Below are 17859 nucleotides of genomic sequence, written 5' to 3'. Positions count from 1 at the left end.
AGAAATTACCTTAATGCGTATAGTTTCATTGGGGTGCTTCAACCTCCTGAATTCTAGATTAGGAAACTGACCCAAGCCTATTAGTCAGCATTTTCTATATCATGGACCACAAGTGATGGGTTTAGAAGCAATCTCATAACTGAAGTCTATCTAATCAGATTCAACATGTGGACATTTTCTGAAGCCAACAGAAGAAAGTGAAAAGTATCAGTCACTAAAAGTCACATCCAACTCTCTGCAACCCCATGGACTGTAGCCTGCCAGGCTCCTCCTCTCCAGGCAAGAATACTAGAGTGGGTAGCCATTGCCTTCTCCAGGGGATCTTCCCAACCCAGGGATTGAACTTGAGTCTCCTGCATTGCAGGCAGATTCTTTACTGTCAGAGGCATTCCATGATGTTTTCTGAGAGCTATAAATATAAACTTGGGCTGCTGCATTCATCTTGTCACTAGGAGGAGGGATCAATCTGAGGAAAAAGAGAAAGAGGAAAGAGAAGTAAAGAGAAGAAGAGAGTGAAACACAATCTTGATATCAGCATTTTAGGCTCTGGATCCAGCTGTACCTGAAGCAGACTGATACAGGAAGTATCAATGGGCACATGTTGAATTGGAGTTAAATTACATGAATGCGTAGAACAGACTCAGGATACATTGGGATGAATTTCCATTTGTCAAGGCAGAGACGTCATGTTTTGTGTATTCAGAGCTATGGTTTTCCCAGTAGTCATGTATGGATGTGCGAATTGGACCATAAAGAAGGCTGAGCACTGGAGAATTGAGGCTTTCAAGCTGTGGTGCTGGAGAAGACACTTGAGAGTCCCTGGGACTGCAAGGAGATCAAACCAGTCCATCCTAAAGGAAATCAACCTTGAATATTCACTGGAAGGACTGATGCTGAAGCTGAAGCTGAAGCTGCAATACTTTGGCCACCAGATAGGAAGAGCTGACTTATTAGAAAAGACCCTGATTCTGGGAAAGATTGAAGGCAAAAGGAGAAAAGGGCAACAGAGGATGAGATGGTTGGATGGCATCACCAACTCAGTAGATATGAGTTTGAGTAAACTCCAGGAGATAGTGAAGGACAGAGGAGCCTGGCATGCTGCAGTTCATGGGGTCACAGAGAGTTGGACACAACTTAGCGACAAAACAGCAACAAATGGATTTGGATATAGAGCATCTTTGGGGAGAGTGGGCCTCACACTTTCACGGATGATACTTGCACTTCTCTTTAACACTTGATAGCTCTTCAGCTCTGTGGGGTTTAAACTGTTATATGCAGGAAGCTCTCAATACTTTGAGGGTCATAGCATGACAGCCAAAGGCAGCAACCTGTAAGTGTTCCCCAGGGCTCAGTCACAGCTCCCTTCCCCTCAAACTCAGCTGCAAAGAGCTCCAACATGATCGGTGACACAGAAGGCCCAGATTTAAAAGTCACCACCAAAGGGCCTTCTGATCAATAGTGTCCCCCGCGTCCCCAGCACTGCCTCACATACTGCATTAGAAAGACGAATCCCTTGGAGAGTTGTAAAGATATTTTAGTGCAAAGCATATATTATGAATGTTTCATCGTGATTCCTCAGGATTTATTTAACATTTTACTCAACAGTCCCCTTGGATTTTTGATTGATTACTAGGCAAATTAGATAAGAAAACTCTTTCCATACGAGAATCCATGCCGCAGTGGCATTGATAATGATGAAAGCTCGCATTTATCTCACCCTTCTGGTGTCAATAACCGTGCTAACTGGTTTCCGTGCATTGTTTCCACTCCTCGAAGGAGTCATTGTTATCTCCATTTTATAGATGAGGAACTGAGGTTCAGAGAGTCCGAGTCAGGATCAACCAGGGTCTGTTTCTCGTCAAAGCCTGTGTTCTCAACAAATGCTCTTTTCGCATCCACTTACTCCCTGTTACATCATCCTCATGTTTCAGGATCAAATAAACTGGGGAAGCATCGTTAGTGTGAGTGCTGAATCACTTCAGTCGTGTCGGACTTTTTGTAGCCCCTTGAAATGTAGCCCACCACGCTCCTCTGTCCATGGGATTCTCCAGGCAAGAATACTGGAGTGGGTTGCCATGCCCTCCTCCAGGGGATGTTCCTGACCCAGGGATCAAACCTGTGTCTCTTATGTCTCCTGCATTGGCAGATGGGTTCTTTACCACTAGAGCCTCTCGGGAAACTCTATCCCTTCTCTTTGGGATTCACAAGCATATGACCCTATTCAAGGTTCTGAGACAGCCTGCAAGGAAGAAACCAGCTTGAGTTTATTTTACAAATGCTTTCAAGATGATTTGGTTCTGGAGCCGACCTTTGGGTTTGTGGGCTGTGTCTGCTGGCTTCTTCCTACAACAACAGTTAACATACTGAGTGTCAGAAACGAACAATCTGGTCTTTGGAATCTACCCCCACCCCATCTGCCCACCCCTGCCACCTCTCAGACAGTAATGCAGTTGGCAATTTGGCCTGATATAGACAGATGAGGCTCCAGGTGTGGCAGGAGATAAGTTTCCTTGCACATCAAGTCACAGTGATTTAGATTGACTGGACGCATTTTCCTTCTTTCTATGGATGTTTCATCCTGAAGGCTATATTCCAACTCAGGAAGAGTTGGAATCTAGAGGGATGCTCAAGCAGTTATATCTATATCTGTTTTTTTTCCCCCATTAGTTATCTATTTTTATACATTGTAGTGTATATGAAAGTGAAAGTTGCTCAGTTATGTCCAACCCTTTGTGACCCCACGGACTGACTAGCTTGCCAGGCTTCTCTGTCCATGGACTTCTTCAGGTCAGAATACTGGATTGGGTAGCCGTTCCCTTCTCCAGGGAATCTTCCCAACCCAGGAATCAAACCAAAGTCCCCTACACTGCAGGCAGATTCTTTACCAAAATCTCCAAATTCATCCCCTCTTTCCCCGCTTGGTGTACATACATGCGTTTTCTACATCTGTGTCTCTATTTCTGTTTTGCAAATAGGTTCATCGGTCCTTTTTGCTAATATACAGTACAATGCCTTAATATACGATATATGAAATTTCTCTTTCTGACTTTGTATGACAGTCTCTAGGTCTATCCATGTCTCTGCAAATCGTATCTTTCTGTTCCATTTTATTGCTGAGTAATATTCCATTGCATACCCATGCCACATTTTCTTTAGCCATTCCTCTGTCAATGGACACTTAGGTTGCTTGTGAAACAATGGTATGAAATCTGTAGTCTGTGTGTTCAGTGTTTCAACAAGCTTGCAAGCCATTAAGATTGTCGGTGCATAGTGTGCTGATTGGGCCAGGCTAAGTCGTGTGTCTTCAAGGTGACCAAATGAGCCCCTCAGGGGACCTTGAGCAGTGTTTGGAGACAGCTGCGCTTGCCACAATTGGGAGCTTTGCTGTGGGCATCTGGTGAGTACAGCTCAGCATCCTTTGATGTGCAGGACAATCTCCCACCTCCCTCCCCTCAGCAAGCGATTATCTAGCCCGAAATTGCAATAGTGCCAAAGTTAAGTAACTGTGTTGAGATAATGCCTAAATCCTACAGTCCCAGAGTCTGAACAGTTATACATGTTTGCTTTTGTTATTTTGCCCATTTACCTAAGATCTAAAGCGAATGTTTGTAGTTTTCAGCCCTTCTGAGAAATATTCCTCCAAGTGGTACCTGAAGGATGCCGGCTTCCAAGCTTCTTCCAGCTTGTAGAGAATGGATGACTGGCTACACAGATCTTCTAGGTTTGAGACTCAGAAGAGCTCTAAGTCCTTTCCACATATATTCTGATGGCCAGAACGCAGTACTGGGGACATAACCAGCTTAAAAGGGGCACTGGAGAATAACTCTCCTGCTTTCTCAGAAGGAAAAGGGAATGTTTTGATGAACTCATTGTATCGTCTCTGACACACACACAAAGTTCATTTTGAATAAATGCTGAATAAATGAGACACAAGAGCCCACATGTTTATGTAGCAATTAAACAGTGGCAAAACATAACTTTAATTGAAGAATCTTGCACTGTAGTTGAGAAAATCGTTCTCAAGCCCATGCATTGGGATTCAGGCAGTGGAATTAATATTTATTAAGTACCCACCATCGTTAGTCACTTGGAGTGTGTTAGTTCATCACACCTGTGAGGTGGTTATTACACCTGTTTTATGGATGAGGCAGACCTCAATGTATTTACTAGAATGTGCACACACACAGCTCACAAGTTAAAGTGCTGGGGTGGAAATCAAAGACAGAGTTGGAAACCTACACTCTTTCCTTTTCATCAGCATTTCTCAAAGCAGGCTTTGTCTCATAATATTTCTGTGACCTGTGTGCATGCGTGCTCAGTCGCTCAGTGGTATCTGACTCTTTGCGATCCTGTGGACTATAGCCCACCATGCTCCTCTTCCATGGGATTTCCCAGGCAAGAATCCTGAAGTGGATTGCCATTTCCTTCTCCATCTTTGACCTGCTCCTAGCCCAAGTAGCTCCATGAGCTAAAGCATTTGAGAAGTTCTAACTATTGTAATTTCCTCCTGAAAAGTCACAATGCCTATTAGAATTTTTAAAGCCTACAAAAAGTCTTAAAGAGACCAATTAGATGAAAGAATCTGGTCCTTTCGTTGCATGTATCAATATTCTGTACAATTAACTAAAGCCAATCTTTGAAAATGTTGCTTTCTCACAGCTTTTCTATTTTTAATTTGGAATTTAATTTTACACTCACACCCATAATATGTTCTATTCTGACTAAAGCACTGTTCGGGGAAACAGCATGGTATACCCACGACGGGACAAGCTAGGCAATTTAAAGATGGAAGCCTGGATCTTGGACATAGAGCACTTTATTTTTCACCTGGATTTTGGTTCCATCATATATAATGCAGGGTACTAAATTCATTCAGAGCTGGTACATCAAATCATGTATGTTGATTGTGACTGCCTAAAACACTGTGTTGATAAGGGTGCTGATGCCAGCTTCTAAAGAAGTAAAGGATGCTCTGAATGATTCATGGTGTCTGCCATGAGCTCAGATGAAAGAAGCAATATTCATGCACTGTAAATTTGCCATCTCTGAACTAAAGGAAGCCTAAGGTCATGTTCAGCTCCAACATTCTCGATTCAATCTGATATGAGAAATAAGATAAATTGCATTTTCCTACTCCCAGCTAATACAATTGTGGTAGGAGGCTAGTGTGACTCTGACCTATGCATAAATGACTAGGTGCACTGAAGTTCTAAAATTCAGGTCCGTGGAGAGGGTAACTCTAGACAGATCAGAGATAGAAGCTCTAAGGCCTATAAGGAGAAGTGATATTTGAGCTGGGTTTTGAAGGATGCATAGGATCCCGACAGGCAGAGACAGAGGAAAGGCAGTTCAGGCAGAAGAAGTAACATTTCTAGAGGCTGAGGAAACTGACGTCTGTCTGATAATGTTGAATGCCTGGACTGCTAGGAGCCCATAGAGACGTTGGGCTTGCTGCTGAGCTGGGCTATGCTCAGCTGTGTCTTACTTTTCTCGACTCCATGGACTGTAGCCCTCCAGGCTCCTCTGTCCATGGGATTTCGTAGGCAAGAATATTGGAGTGGGTTGCCATTCCTTTCTCTGGGGGATCTTCCCAACCCAGGGATTGAACCCAGGTCTCCTGCACTGCAGGCAGACGCTTTACCATCTGAGCCACCAGGGAAGCCCAACAGGGACAAATAGACACGGAGGCAGGAAAAGACTTAAAGAAAAACAAAACAAAACAAAACCAGGTAGGTGGGGCTCAGCTTGCCATGTGCCCTAAAATGCCTAATTCTGCCAGCTGCTGACTTCCTGTTGTCGCTACAGCACAGGGGCCTCATGGTGCCTACAGTGACGGTAACCGCAACAGCCTAAGGATGAAAGCGTTGTTCTTGCAGGGAACCTATCCCCTTCTGCACCGCGGCCAGGACTGGCTGGTGGCATTCTGAATCCTCTCTGCTTTTCCTTCCCCGCCCAGGGCTCCTTTCCTGGGACGGGTCCTAATGAAATGCTTCCCATTTTCATTTCCGCTCTGCTGGGAGGAGCTCTTTTATCTCGGTTGCTTCAGTGCCATCAAAGCCCACTCAGTGCTGAGTAGCTGCCCGCCCTCTCTCCGGCCCGTCCTCCACCGCATTCCGCCTGGAGGTTTTAATTCAGAGTCTCAGAAGACAAGTGAGGGGGCTGCTTTTGATTGATCAGTCAAACACAATCTCTTCTCAGTTGTCTTCGGAGACTCCCGACTCCAGACATGAAAGATAAAAACAAGAGATGCCAGCTTGGTTTAAGACGGAAGTGTGTGCTAGATCTTTCTGTTCTTCCTTCAACTCAGAAAAAATAAAAAATAAAATCTTTCTCTCTCGGCTCCATCGGCACATTGTTTTCTTGCCTATCGTCTTGTCTCATTTCCCGAGTGAATTTTTACTTATTTCAGAAGTAATGAAAACCATGTAACATGTATTGAGGCTCCTCTGATCACTTTGTGGTTCTTTGTGGATATAAACCCATTTAATCTTAATAACTCTCATATGACGTGGTACTATTAAGAGTCCCATTTTACAGATGAGGGAACTGAGTAACAGGGTGCTAAGTCACCTGTCCCACACAGCTGTGAAGTCGTAGAGCTTGGATTAAAAACAAATCTGTCCCAGAGTCCCTGCATTTTGCCCCCATGCTATTACATATGGCAGAAAGTGAAGAGGAACTAAAAAGCCTCTTGATGAAAGTGAAAGTGGAGAGTGAAAGAGTTGGCTTAAGGCTCAACATTCAGAAAACAAAGATCATGGCATCTGGTCCCATCACTTGATGGGAAATAATAGATGAGGAAACAGTGGAAACAGTGTCAGACTTTATTTTTGGGGGGCTCCAAAATCACTGCAGATGGTGACTGCAGCCATGAAATTAAAAGATGCTTACTCCTTGGAAGAAAAGTTATGACCAACCTAGATAGCATATTGAAAAACAGAGACATTACTTTGCCAACAAAGGTCTGTCTAGTCAAGGCTATGGTTCTTCCAGTGGTCATGTATGGATGTGAAAGTTGGACTGTGAAGAAAGCTGAGCACCAAAGAATTGATGCTTTTGAACTGTGGTGTTGGAGAAGACTCCTGAGAATCCCTTGGACTGCAAGGATATCCAACCAGTTCATCCTAAAGGAGATCAGTCCTAGGTGTTCTTTGGAAGGAATGATGCTAAAGCTGAAACTCCAGTACTTTGGCCACCTCATGTGAAGAGTTGACTCATTGGAAAAGACTCTGATGCTGGGAGGGATTGGGGGCAGGAGGAGAAGGGGACGACAGAGGATGAGATGGCTGGATGGCATCACCGACTCAATGGACGTGAGTCTGAGTAAACTCCGGGAGTTGGTGATGGACAGGGAGGCCTGGCGTGCTGCGATTCATGGGGTCGCAAAGAGTCGGACACGACTGAGTGACTGAACTGAACTGAACTGAACAGACCATTTGGGGGATGACATTCTATGTTGTTATGGCTTAGTTGCTAAGTCTGGTCGGACTCTTTGTGACCCTGTGGACTGCTTCCCTGTCCTTTGCTATCTCCCAGAGCTTGCTCAAACTCACGTCCATTGAGTCAGTGATGCCATCCAACCATCTCGTTGTCTGTCGCCTACCTCCTGCCCTCAATCTTTCCCATCATCAGGGACTTTGCCAATGAGTCAGGTCTCCACGTCAGGTGGCCAAAGTACTGTATGTTGATTTACAATAAGGAAATTTACACTTTCATCATGGAAGTGTTAATATCAATATTTTCTACAAAAAGGGCCAATTATATCCTAAATTCATGGCCAAGGGGTAAAGACTGACTTGTTGATTAAATAAAACTAAAAGATGTGGTTTCAAGAATTGAAAGCAGCTTTAGGGAGGTCTCCAAGGTTTGCTTGATCTAATATTTATTTTCCAAAAAGTGGACACATTGCAGGAAGAATTTGGGAAAGCAGCTATGCTCACCACTATACCACCAAAGCATGAAGGCAGAATTTTGGAAGGGAGTGATAGAGTCTATTTCTCTAAAAAGGTTTCCCCTCAAAATTGCTAAGGGACTTCCCTAGTGGTTCAGAGGTTATGACTCTGAGCTTCCACTTCAGGGATCACAGGTTGGGGAACTAAGACCCTGCATGTGTGGCCAAAAATAAAAAAATCAAGAAAGCTCCATCCTATGAATTCAACCTCTTAATGTTTCCTCAGGCCCAAATCTTGGCTAGAGTTAGAAAAAGTGAACTAAATTAGCACAGCCCCCATTTCTGCATAGCAGTGTTTCCCAGGATGTAATTTTTTTTAAATATTTTTTCAGTTATTTGGGGGCGGCAGGTCTTAGTTGTGGCATGAGGGATCTAGTTCCCAGGCCAGGCACTGAACCTGGACCCCTTGCATTGGGAGCTCAGAATCTTAGCCACTGGACCACCAGGGAAATCCCATGACTAGTCTTAATTTATACAAGTGCTTTTTCTTTTTTTTTTTTTCTGCTGAATACAGTTGTAATATTAAAAAAAAAATTTTTTTTTAATTTCAATTGGAGGCTAGTTACTTTACAATATTATGGTGGTTTTTGCCATACATTCACATGAAAGAGCCATGGGTGTACATGTGTTCCCCATCCTGAACCTCCCTCCCCATCCCATCCCTTGGGGTCATCCCAGTGCACCAGCCCTGAGCACCCTGTCTCATGCATCAAGCCTGGATTGGCAATCTATTTCACATATGATAATATACCCAGGATGCGATCTTAACTCTTTACTCTGCTTTTTCCCGTGCCCCCAAGGGTAGAAAATCTTGAGTGTTTTCCTTGTCCATAGACACTAATTACAAGTGTAGATTGTTTGTTTCCCCCTTTAAAACTCAATGCAAGTTTCAGGTAGTCTCTGGAAATAATTGACCTCTATTTATAACTTCTTCCTAAGGTCTCAAGTATATATGTCTGTTTCTTCCAGTCTCTGTCAATAATCAAATAACTGGATCTATAGTAAATCATCTTTGACATTATTGGACTGCTGATGTCTGTGAGTGAGAGGATTACAGCATGAATGCCTAGCTTGAGAGATGATCGCAGTGAACTTTCCTGTTGTCTGTGCCCCTGTGTAAGCTCCTCCCACATTGGATCAGGCCTCCTTTGTGTGACCAGTGAAATGTAACATAGATAATGGTGTGTAACTTCCAAGTGATTCAAAGGCGTGGTGCCTTCTTCTTTGTTTCTCGGGTCCTTGGCTCTAGGTGAAGCCACCTTCCAGCCATATGAAGATGTCATCTTAAATGTGACTTCTCCATCTCCAGCCAAGCCATCAGATGACTGACGCTTTGAAAAAGCAAAGGAGTCCCCAAGTGAGAACCACCCACCTAAGCCACTCTCAAAATCCCAACTCACAGAACATGTGAGAGATGATAGTTTGTCATTTTTTGAATCACTATGATTTTGGGAATATATTGTTATTCAACATCAGTAATTGGTACAACATGTTCTGAATTTGAAGGAACGGTTTCAGTTTCTGATGCTGAGAAAATGTCTTTAAAAGTGCCATTCATTTTCTTACTATACGCTACTGTGCTACATGCTTTTTAGGCATTCTTGTTCATCTTCACTGTGATCCTAGGAAGTTAGCTGGTATTAAACCACTTTGTGGATGAGAAGGTTGAGCCTCAGAAAGACTCTGTTGCTAAAGTTCCAAGGAGGAGGTGAGAGGAGTCAGACTTGAGACCCATCCTCTTAACTTCTATGCCTGATCACTTTCCTGCTAAAATGGTTCATGGTTATTTGCCAAGCTCTGAAATAAATCATTGGCATTTATTATACAATCTGACCCTTGCTACTCTGAAAGTCATTGTATAGACAAGGATACTATGGCATTGGAAATAAGAGGCAAGTTTCATACTCCTAATTGTTGATGGGGAAATATGACCATACAATGAAACTGGCAACATACTTAAGATGACTGAGACACATCACCTTTTTCTAAGTTCACAGTGATTCAAAACATGCTAGGTGCATGCAAAGTCTTTAGGGATTACGGGAGGAAGGAAACATGAAGGAAGAAAGGAAAGAAGGACGGCTGGAAGGAAGGAAGGGAGGAAGGAGGGAAGGAGAAAAACTTAGGGAGAATTCCCCTTAAGATCCTTCTAAGACATTAGGTTGAGCACTGATGAATTGATGCTTTCAAATTGCAGTGCTGAAAAAGACTCTTGAGAATCCCTTAGACAGAAAGGAGATCAAACCAGTCAATCCTAAAGGAAATCAACCCTGAATATTCATCGAAAGGACTGATGCTGAAGCTGAAGCTGCAATACTTTGGCCACTAGATACAAAGAGCTGACTCATTAGCAAAAGACCCTGATTCTGGGAAAGATTGAAGGCAAAAGGAGAAGAGGGTGACAGAAGATGAAATGGTTGGATAGCATCACCAACTCAATGGACATGAGTTTGAGCAAACTCTGGGAATTGGTGATGGATGGGGGTGGAGGGGGGCTGGCGTGCTGCAGTTCATTGGGCTGCAGAGTTGGACACGATTTAGCAACTAAACTACAAAGATTCCCCTTAAGTCTTTGAGGAGGGACAAAGACAAAGGAGGAGGGACAATGAAGCCATCTCTTTGCTCCAAGGTGGGGTGGAGGCGAAAATCACAGGTTTCGAAAAGTATCCAAACAGGTAAACCTGTGATGTGGACCTGGAAAAGCATCTGAAGGAAGGAGCTGATCCCTACAACAGGTGACAGACTTGTCTCCCCCAGAGAAGACAGATCCTCTTCTGCTCAGCCCACTGCAAGGGACAGAAACTCGGGCCCACTGTTGCAGCTAGCCTTTCCTTTCATTCTCTTTTATTAAGAAACTGACAATCTGGATTTTTAAAAAAAATTATTCATTATTTATTTATTTATTTATTTTTACTTTCTGGTTGTACCTCGTGGCCTGTGGGATTTTAGTTCCCCAACCAGGGCTGGAATCAGTGCCCCTTGTAGTGGGAGCACGGAGTCTCAAGCATTGGATCACCAGAAATGTCCCTAACAGTCAGGACTTTTATGTGCAACCTCCTGATTTTTCAAAGTTGACAGCTAAGTCCTCTTATTTTATTTTTTAAATATGACCTAGGATGAGCCAAACTTGTTTGTGAGCCTGCTGTGCCCCACAGGCTGCAGAGGTTCAAGGTCTCTGCTGCGGAAAAACCAAAGGGCAAGAGGTGGCCAGACTGCAAAGGATCAACTGCTGAGACAGAGAAGAACAAAGTGAAGGAGGACTCAAGAAGACGGTTGCTGGATTTCTCTCCTACTTTATAGCTTACAACCCAAAAGCTTGCTGGTATCGCCTCTTGAAGATGAACCGGGGACATCTTCACAAACATGTGGACCAAGAATAATCAGTGATCCATCCTGGCAACTCTGGACTTTGTAGATTCTGCTCTTGGGGAGGAAAAAAAAAAAAAGGTTGTCAAAACATAAAGAAATTGCAGACCAGCCCCCCTGGTAGGACGTGAGCTCTATTCTTTGTTAAAGCAGGCATTTGATGGCTGACGGTTTATTCTTTTTCTTCCTCTTCTTTTCCCTTTAGGCTCTGGGGCATAAGGGACTGAGCACAAACTGGCAGTGAATGATATCCCTCCCCACTTTGGATGATTATATTCGTTAATAATGATTATTGCTTCTATGTAATATTTGCATGATAAACTGTGGACATCTGGTGACGTGTGCCTGTGCGTGTGGGGTTTGTTAGGAAACAGAAGCGAGCTAAACACTGATGAAATGTGAAGTCTAACCGCTTGGACTAAAAATAAAGTCGGCAGGCTTTAGGGTTTCTGCATGCCAGCAATTCTGAATCGCTCACATAGGCCGCCTTAGTTAGTTACCGTGGAGACACGTGGCTGGGCCGATGTGGAGCCGAGTTCACACTTTGTGGGCCTGGCCCCTGGGGGTCCCATTACAGAATTTCGTCTGTTTAGAAATATTTTGTAATAAGGCCCCTGGTGTCACTGATTAGTAATAAAATGTGCAACTGCCTTCATCAGCATCTTCCTCAAATTTGTCTTTTATGGAAACGAACCGGCACGCTTTCAGGTAAAAGATGGTGTGTATGTATGTATGTGTATACACACACACATCCATAGATAGATATAATTTCAATATGTATTTAAATATGTGCAGAGAATTTTATCTTCCTCAAGCTGTTCTATTGCAGTTGGGGTTTTTTTCTCCCCCCAAAATTTTGTACTTTTTTTTTTTTTAACCTGCAGAGTCGACTGAAATTTCTAAATGACGTACAAAACAACGTGGATTTCTTGAGGCCGAACCCAGTGTGAATTTCTGGAAGTAAAGATGCAGTGAAGGGTGCACGAAGCGTGGGAGCTTGCAGCGTGTTTTCTTGCAACGTGCGGTTTTAGACAATGGGTGATTCTGAGCTTGGCTAGAATCATGAATTCCGGGGTCCTGGGAGGGAAAACCTTTATCTGGTAGTAAATATCATGTTGTTTCAGTGCTGTTTGGGTACCACTCACATAAAGGGTCTAAGAGTGAAGAGACGACTATGATTTTTGTTGTTTCGTTTTCACCTGTTCTGAGTTGCCAGGAGAGAACGTCCTTCCTGCCCTCCCCCCGTATAAGCCAGCTTGCAGCTTGCTTTCTTTCCAAAGTGTTCATCTAAATGTCTCCGGTAGCAGAGAATGGAATGCTCTTTTCGGCTAATGGTTTTCAGCCTGTTTCAGGAAGACCTGCCGTTTAACACTCCCTGGTGGGCTCTACAGTGTGTTAATAGAAGGCTGTGCATCAGAGAAGCGCCAGAGAGCCTGGCGTTTTCTCTGCAAAGCCGAGCTGCTCTCTGCAGACGCCGGGGGCCACACTGACTAGTCTGTTTCAGAGCTGTTCTTTTTTTTTTTTTTTAATTGGAGGATAATCACTTTACAATATTGTGATGGTTTTGCCATACATCAACGTAAATCGGCTGTAGGCATACATGTGTCCCCTCCAAACTGAAACCCCCTCCTGCCACGCCTTCTATCCAGGTTGTCACAGACCCCGGCTTTGGGTGTTCTGCGTCATATATCAAAGTCCCATTGGTTCCTTATTTTACATGTGGCAATGTATATGTTTCAATGCTATTCTCTCAAATCACCCCACCCTCTCCCTCTCCCACTGAGTCCAAAAGTCTGTTCTTTACGTGGTGTCTCCTTTGAGCTCTTCCTGTAAATTAGAACCGTGGTGATGCGGAGTGATCTTTGGTTCCGCAGTTCATCAGACCTGGGATGCAGTTCTCCGGTCTGCGAGTGGCTCTGAACCTCTTCCTCATCTGAAACGCCGAGGGACTAATACCTACTTCGTCAGGACTTTGGAAAGATTAAAAAGGATAGATCTTGGTATAAAGTCTCCAAAACATTGCCCGGAGCAAAATAAAAATGTAGAAGGATAAAAGTGATTAAAAGTTAAATGAAGCCCTTTCTGTTATCATACACTGGGTCGTGAACAATTGATAAGCATTTTCTTATTTTCGTCTCACTGTGGTTCTTTAAGTAACATAATTCATCCCATTTTACAGGGAAGATAAATATAGAGGTTCAGGGACTTCCCTGGTGGTCCAGGGCTTAAGAATCCACCTTCCAAGACAAGGGATGCCCACATACCATGGGGCAACTAAGATTACACATCACAACTAAGACTTGACACAGCCAAATAGATAAATAAAAAATTAAAAACTTGAGGCTTAGAGAAGTACGTGGCTATAGATTTACAAGGCCAGTTGAATCAGGATTCAGATCTAGAGCTGACTAAGTTAAAGACTCCACTTGTAAGTAAAATGCCAAGCCCTGTTGCTGTTAATAAGTGATGATGATATTTGGAAATTTTGCCCATGAGTGTTAGAGGGGATGGAGGATGGAACAGAAGCCTTAGGACCCACTGAACTCCTTGGATGGATGGAATGTTTACCAAAGATGGAAACTGTATGGAGGGAATGTTTATGGAAGAAAAAATCCCATTCACAATCCAAACAGCAAAGAAACAAAGCAGATTGTGAGTTTTGGCAATTTCACATTGGAATTCAGAACCAAGCGCATAAAATGGTCAAGGGCATTTGTGTGGGTAGCTCTTAGGTTGGGTCACCCATGATGTGACTGAGGACATCCTATGGGGGATTCAGGAACTGAATCCTCTCCCTAGTCTTGGCAGGAAGGTTAAGAAGAGCCATCTATGTGCCGGCAATGATGGGGACTGACGGATTGAAAGCAGTGTTGCTCTTCTGCTCAAAAGAAACATCATTTATATCACAGATGACGTGTAAGAAAATCTAGTCAACGTAGCAAGGGCCTGGTTATCCATACATAGCTTCAGTGAGCTTCAGAGGATAATTTTAAAGAAAATATAATATCAAAACCAGGTTCTTAATCTCGGAGGCTCACATTCTGGGGTAGTGTGCTGAACAGGACTTTCTCTGACGATGGCAGTGTTTTATATCTGCATTTTCCTCTATAGCTCTGGAGGGCTTAACACAGGGCTTGTGTAATTGATGACCTGAATGCTTCATTTTTATTTAATTACTTGAATGTTAAATCTAATGAGACATGTATGACCAGTGGCTACCATTTTTGGCAGCACGGATCTGGAGCCTTGGAGTTTATAGGAGGTGCTGGCGTCTGTGTGACCTTGGGAAAGTTAAATAACTTCTCTGAGCCCAAAACAGGCATCGGTGAAATGAGGCTAGTTATGATAAAAGAGTGATGGATTCCCATGTGGTTGCGATATTCTATATAAAGTTCTTCACAAAGTCTAAAAGAGTTTTAATAAAATACCAGCTGTTATTATTTATTGTCAATTATATTATCATTGTCATCATTATTTTGTAATCAAAGAATGCAGAAGTTGCTGTGAGGTCATTGAGTTCAGAATGACTCCCTGAGCTGTGATTGGGACAGACAGAGAAGATGATAACAGAATGTCACTCACAGAGGCAGTGGCATTTCGGCTTCATTGTGTACTATGGATAGCTGTAGAATTGTTCAACAAGAAATGGATAGCTGTATGATTGTTCAGCAAGAAAAGGTGGAATGATTCAGATGGAGGGTGTGCTTCGCTAAGGCACTGGCTTTTTAAAAAATTTATTTATTTTTAATATTTATTTATTTGGCTGCGATGGGCCTTAATTGTGGCATTCGGGATCTTCGCTGCCATGTATGGGCTCCTCCAGTTGTGGCGTGAAGGCTCAGGAGTTGTGGAATGTGATCCTAGTTCCCCCAAGGCATGAGAGAGCTTAGTTGTTTGACCAGGGAGCCAATTCACATCCCCTGCATGGAAGGCGGATTCTTAACCACTGGACCACCAGGGAAGTCCCAAAACACTGGCTTTTCAATGAGCCTGGCTTGTTTGGGAAATTGGGGAACCACATGTGATGCGTCTGTAGGGTTATATTAACAGCAAAGTTCTAGAGCAGACACAGTGGATATTGGGGTGCATCTTACAAATTACAGTGATCTATCCCATGGATTCATGGAGGAAGTGAGGTCAGATTTTCATATGAAAAAATAAACCTGGCTGTTGTGGGGGAATGGATTGAGGCAGAGGGAGGCTGAAGGCAAGAACATTAGTTGGAAGGGAGTCTGGTGTGAGACGGACAAGGCTCTTCATGAGGTGAGAGGTTGTGGCCATGGGGAAGAGGGTGGACTTGGGAGGCAGGTACAAGACAAGATTGGCAGGGTTTTTGAGAAAAGGTAAATTAGGACTTTCACAGGAGCCAGAATTAGGTAAGTCTAGACAGCACTGAGACTGGCATTGGTTCATGCATCCTTTGTGCTTTTCAGTTTACAAAGCATTTATAGCCTTTAATCCTCCCAATAACCCAATGGATGCCTTGAAGAATGACGATGTGTGTGAAGTGCTTGGTCAGGTGTCGTCAGCTACTGAGGCTCACAAATTAATGATTGTGGAGTCAAGGTGATGGTGGTTGATACTGCTTTATTAAGAAAAGTTAGACTTGATCTGCTTAAGGAGAGAAGCCTTGATAGATCATGTAATGGTTAGTCGCCAAGTCATGTCTAACTCTGTGACCCCATGGACTGTAGCCCGCCAGGCTCCTCTGTTCATGGGATTCTCCAGCAAGAATACTGGAGTGGGGTGCCATTTCTTCCTCCAGGGGATCTTCCTGAGCTAGACATTGAACCCTGGTCTCCTGCATCGTAGGCAGATTCATTACCAGCTGAGCTCCCAGGGAAGACTTGATAGATCATGTCACAAAAGAAAGCAATGAGATAGTAAGAAAGCTTCCAGATAGAGCCTCTCACATCCAGGCTCAGATATTTCTAGGAACGAGGTCTTGAAGTTCATCTTGGGCTTCACTTTCTGATGGAGATGCTGCCATCAGATCATGGACCATGGACCACTGACTCTGAATATGTAACCAATAATCTGACTCGCCACTCATGTGCTTTCTTTCCAGTCTCTCATCTTATTTGGACTTATTCTTCACGCACATCATGTAGTGAGAAAAATGCTGGCTTGAGGTTAGGCAGTAATAGATTTGCATGTCGTTTCTGTTCGCTGGGTTTTTTGCTTGTTTGATTTGGTGGCGGTAGGTAAAGAGAAGTAAGGAAATCTTTTGCTTTCTCATTGTTTTCTCATCTGTCCAGATCAGAATAGCATTACCCATCCTATAGTATTTGTGGCATGCTGGTAATAGCCTAAGGTGTTGTGTGTGTGTGTGAGAGAGAGAGAGAGAGAGAAAAACAGAGTCAGACGCTAAGAGAGAAAAATGTATTTTTTTTAATTTTATTTATTTGTTTTTGGTGGTACTGGGTCTTCCTTGCTGCATGGGCTTGTCTGTAGCCACTCTCTGGTTGTGATGCTCGGGCTTCTCCTTGTGAGGCAAATATACCTCCGTGGGCAGTTGATGAAAATGTTGCTAGTTTTTTTTTTTTCCAATTTTAATTTCACAAGTTTTAGATAAACAGGTGAAGAGGTCTCAATGTCAGGGAAAGGCTCACAACACTGTCCTAAAATTCTCCGTTCCCCTGTGGTTAGATTTCCCTTCTTTCCATGATGGCATCTGGCCACATACAGTCTCTTCTGTCCAGATAATTCATTTATCAGGCAACATGAGGGAATGAACCATTCTCCAAAAATTTCCAAGTAACTTAAGTTTGCCCCTTAAACACCCAAGTTGTTTGTTTTTAGTTTAGCTGTTGTTTTTCTTAACAGAAACATTTTAAATACTCATTTTATGTTCTCCTCTGATTCCTTAAGCAAAGTTCACCCAACACAATATAACTTATCTGTAATGTTCAGTCGCCAAGTCATGTCCAGCTTTTGCCACCCCGTGGACTGCAGTACGCCAGGCTCCCCTGTCCTTCACCATCTCCTTGAGGAGAAATATCTTGCTCACTCTTTGTGGAAGTGTGGTTAACACAGATGCCCTGGGCTTGATTCAGTTGGAGAAGCAGGCTTGTCTTTGCATTAAATGCCCCCCACCCACGCTCTTAGTTTTTTGATCTGTGGTGTCTGCTTTTCATGTAATTTTTAAGATTTTTGCTCTCCTCAATCCCTTAAAGCTGGCATCTGATTTCCCTTCATTTCTCATCAAATTCCACTGAACTCTTTCTCTTCTCCCAATGTATGGCTATTTATCTGCTTCCCTGTATAAAACCAGTTGTGAGGGCTTATGATAATTGTGACTAATGCAAAAGTGATTAGACGCTGAGTAGAAGTATCAGGGCAGTCTCCTAAGTCAAAGTGCTTGAATTCCAGAAGACGTTTTTTGGTGAGATTGTCTCTATCCCTCAGAAGCCTCACTATATGTTTTTGAGGACTGAGGACCTGAGAGTCATTGTTCAGAGTGGACCAAAACGGGCAGGCAAATAGGCGTCACCAGAGCTTTAATATGTGCTGAATCTGTTTGTTTGTCCTTCACTTTTTTG

The 17859-nt window shown here is 43.3% G+C and overlaps 1 long non-coding RNA gene across 1 annotated transcript in view; it reads left to right on the top strand.

Moving 5' to 3' along the window:
- The window catches only part of LOC123331549, an 89465-nt gene extending 76983 nt beyond the window's left edge, over nucleotides 1-12482 (top strand). The window contains exon 2 of the long non-coding RNA XR_006548241.1: nucleotides 12202-12482. This is a non-coding gene — a long non-coding RNA (uncharacterized LOC123331549). The remainder of the gene's footprint in view (nucleotides 1-12201) is intronic.
- The last annotated feature ends 5377 nt before the right edge of the window (nucleotides 12483-17859 follow it).

The sequence above is a fragment of the Bubalus bubalis genome, chromosome 24 (genome assembly GCF_019923935.1).
Source record: "Bubalus bubalis isolate 160015118507 breed Murrah chromosome 24, NDDB_SH_1, whole genome shotgun sequence".
Classification (NCBI taxonomy): domain Eukaryota; kingdom Metazoa; phylum Chordata; class Mammalia; order Artiodactyla; family Bovidae; genus Bubalus; species Bubalus bubalis.
Note: the sequence above shows the minus strand (reverse complement) of the source record. Positions and strands in the feature narration are given on the sequence as shown.